Below are 4,344 nucleotides of genomic sequence, written 5' to 3'. Positions count from 1 at the left end.
ACCAACCTGTAAACACCACCTCTTAAGCACCAACCCTAAAACGCCAACCCTTAAATGCCAACCCTTAAACGCCAACCCTTAATCGCCAACCCTTTAAACGCCAACCCTTAAACGCCAACCCTTAAACGCCAACCCTTAAACGCCAACCCTTAAACGCCAACCCTTTAACGCCAACCCTTAAACGCCAACCCTTAAATGCCAACCCTTAAACGCCATCTCTTAAACACCAACCTTTAAACACCAACCCTTAAAGGCCAAACCTTACCCGCCAAACTATTAAACGCCAACCTGTAAACACCAACTCTTAAGCACCAACCCTTTAAACACCAACCTGTAAACACCACCGCTTAAGCACCAACCCTTAAACGACAACCCATGAACGCCAAAACCTAAACACGCTAAAACGCCAACGCTTAAACACCAACCCTTAAATGCCAACCCTTAAACACCAACCCTAAATCGCCAAACCTTAAAAACCAACCTTAAAAGACCAACCCTAAACGCCATCTATTAAACACCAAGATTTAAACACCAACACTTAAAGGCGAAACTTACACGCCAGACCTTTAAACACCAACCTGTAAACACCAACTCTTAAGAACCAAACCTTAAACGACAACCCTTAAACGCCAAAGCCTAAACACGATTAAACACCAAGCCTTAAAAGCCAACCCGTAAACGCCAACCCTTTAACGCCAACCCTTAAACACCAACCCATTAAAGGCCAAACTTACATGCCAAACCTTTAAACACCAACCTGAAAACACCAACTCTTAAGCACCAACACTTAAACGAAAACGCTTAAACGCCAACCCTTAAACACCAACCATTAAACGCCAACCCTTAAACACCAACCCTTAAACGCCAACCCTTAAATACCAACCTGTAAACACCACCTCTTAAGCACCAACACTTAAAGGACAACCCTTAAACGCCAAAACCTAAACACGCTAAAATTCAAACCCTAAAACGTCAAACTTTAAACACCAACCCTTAAACACCAACCCTTAAACACCAACCATTAAACGCCAATCCTTCAACACCAAACCTCATCCGGCAAACCTTAAACGCTAACTCTTTAAAGACCAACCCTTAAACACGAACCCTTGAAAGCCAACCCTTACAAACCGACGGTTAAACACCAACCCTTAAATGCCAACCATTGAACACCAACCCTAAATCGCCAACCCTTAAAAACCAACCTTAAAACACCAACCTTTAAACACCTACCGTTAAAGCTAACCCTAAAACGCCAACCCGTAAACGCCAACCCTTAAACACCAAACCTTAAACGCCATCTCTTAAACACCAACCTTTAAACACCAACCCTTAAAGGCAAAACCTTACCCGCCAAACTATTAAACACCAACCTGTAAACACCAACTCTTAAGCACCAACCCTTTAAACACCAACCTGTAAACACCACCTCTTAAGCAGCAACCCTTAAACGCCAACCTGTGAACACCACCTCTTAAGCACCAACCCTTAAACAACAACCCTTAAACGCCAAAACCTAAACACGCTAAAACACCAACCCTTAAACACCAACCCTTAAACGCCAACCCATAAACGCCAACCCGTAAACGCCAACCCTTTAACGCCAACTCTTAAACACCAACCCTTAAATTCCATCTCTTAAACACCAACCTTTAAATACCAACCCTTAAAGGCCGAACTTACACACCAAACCTTTAAACACTAACCTGTCAATACCAACTTCTAAGCACCAACCCTTAAACGAAAACCCTTAAAACGCCAACCCTTAAACACTAACCCTTAAACGGCAACCCTTAAACGCCAACCTTTAAACGCCAACCCATAAATGCCAACCCTTAAATACCAACCCTTAAACACCAACCCTTAAACGCCAACCCTTTAAAGCCAAGCCTTAAAAACCAACGTTTAAATGCCAACTGTTACACGCCAAACCTTAAATGCCAACCCTTAAACACCAACTCTTAAACGCCAACCCTTTTTCGCCAACCCTTAAACGCCAACCCTTAAACACCAACCTGTAAACACCAACTCTTAAGCACCAACCCTTAAACGAAAACCCTTAAACGCCAACCCTTAAACACCAACCCTTTAACGCCAACCCTTAAACGCCAACCCTTAAACACGAACCTTTAAACACCAACCCTTATACGCCAACCCTTAAACGCCAACCCTTAATAGCCAACCCTTAAATGCCAACCCTTTAACGCCAAACGTTAAACACCAACCTGTAAACACCAACACTTAAGTACCAACCTTTGACAACCTTTAAACGCCAAAACCTAAACACGCTTAAACACCAACCTGTAAACACCAACCCTTAAACGCCAACCCTCGAACGCCAACTCTTTAAACACCAACCTTTAAACGCCATCTCTTAAACACCAACCTTTAAACACCAACCCTTAAAGGCAAAACTTACACGCTAAACATTTAAACACCAACCTGTAATCACCAACTCTTAAGCACCAACCCTTAAACGAAAACCCTTAAACGCCAACCCTTAAACACCAACCTTTAAACACCAATCCTTTAATGCCAACCCTTAAACGCCAACCCTTAAACGCAAACCCTTAAACGCCAACCCTTAAATGCCAACCCTTAAACGCCAACCCTTAAATACCAACCCTTAGTCGCCAACCCTTTAAATGTCAACCCTTAAACGCCAACCCTTAAACACTAATCCTTAAACGCAAACCCTTAAACACCAACCTTTAAACACCAACCCTAAAACGCCAACCCTTAAACGCCAACCCTTTAAATGCCAACCCTTAAACGCCAAGCCTTAAACACTAATCCTTAAACGCAAACCCTTAAACACCAACCTTTAAACACCAACTTTTAAACACCAACCCTTAAAGGCCAAACCTTACCCGCCAAACCTTTAAACACTAACCTGCAAACACCAACTCTTAAGCACCAACCCTTTAAACACCAACCTGTGAACACCACCTCTTAAGCACCAACCCTTAAACAACAACCCTTAAACGCCAAAACCTAAACACGCTAAAACACCAACCCTTAAACACCAACCCTTAAACGCCAACCCGTAAACGCAAACCCTTTAACGCCAACCCTTAAACGCCAACCCTTAAACGCCAACCCGTAAACGCCAACCCTTAAACGCCATCCATTAAACACCAACCATTAAACGCCAACCCTTAAACGCCAACGTTTAAATGCCAACCCTTAAACACCAACCCTTAAACGCCAACCCTTAAACACCAAGCCTTAAACACCAACCGTTTGAATGCCAACCCATAAACGCCCACCCCTAAACACCAACCCTTAAACGCCAACCCTTAAACGCCAACCCTTAAACGCCAACCCGTAAACGCCAACCCTTAAACGCCATCCATTAAACACCAACCATTAAACGCCAACCCTTAAACGCCAAAACCTAAACACGCTTAAACGCCAACCCTTAAATGCCAAACCTTAAACGCCAACCCTTAAACCCCAACGCTTAAACGTCAACGCTTAAACGCCAACCCTAAACGCCAACGTTTAAAGGCCAACCCTTAAACACCAACCCTTAAACGCCAACCCTTAAACGCCAACCCTTAAATGCCAACCCTTAAATGCCAACGTTTAAATGCCAACCCTTAAACACCAACCCTTATACGCCAACCCTTAAACACCAACCCTTAAACGCCAACCCGTAAACGCAAACCCTTTTACGCCAACCCTTAAACACCAAGCCTTAAACACCAACCGTTTGAACGCCAACCCATAAACGCCCACCCCTAAACACCAAACCTTAAACGCCAACCCTTAAACGCCAACCCTTAAACGCCAACGTTTAAATGCCAACCCTTAAACACCAACCCTTGAACGCCAACCCTTAAACACCAAGCCTTAAACACCAACCGTTTTTAATGCCAACCCATAAACGCCCACCCCTAAACACCAACCCTTAAACGCCAACCCTTAAACGCCAACCCTTGAACGCCAACCCATAAACGCCTACCCTTAAACGCCAACCCTTAAACGCCAACCCTTAAACGCCAACCCTTAAACGCCAACCCTTAAACGCCAACCCTTAAACGCCAACCCTTAAACGCCAACCCTAAAACGCTAACCCTTAAACACCAACCTTTAAACGCCAACCCTTAAACGCCAACCCTTTAAACGCCAACCCTTAAACGCCAACCCTTAAACGCCAACCCTTAAACGCCAACCCTTAAACACCAACCCTTAATCGCTAACTCTTTAAATGCCAACCCTTAAACGCAAACCCTTAAACACCAATCCTTAAACGCAAACCCTTAAACACCAACCTTTAAACACCAACCCTAAAACGCCAACCCTTAAACGCCAACCCTTAAACACCAACCTTAAACGTCAACC

The sequence above is a fragment of the Petromyzon marinus genome, unplaced genomic scaffold (genome assembly GCF_048934315.1).
Source record: "Petromyzon marinus isolate PM22_M1 ecotype Great Lakes invasive population unplaced genomic scaffold, UKy_Petmar_22M1.pri1.0 PM_Scaffold_55, whole genome shotgun sequence".
In the NCBI taxonomy this organism is placed as follows: domain Eukaryota; kingdom Metazoa; phylum Chordata; class Hyperoartia; order Petromyzontiformes; family Petromyzontidae; genus Petromyzon; species Petromyzon marinus.
The sequence above is the reverse complement of the archived record's forward strand: the minus strand, read 5'-3'. Positions refer to the sequence as shown.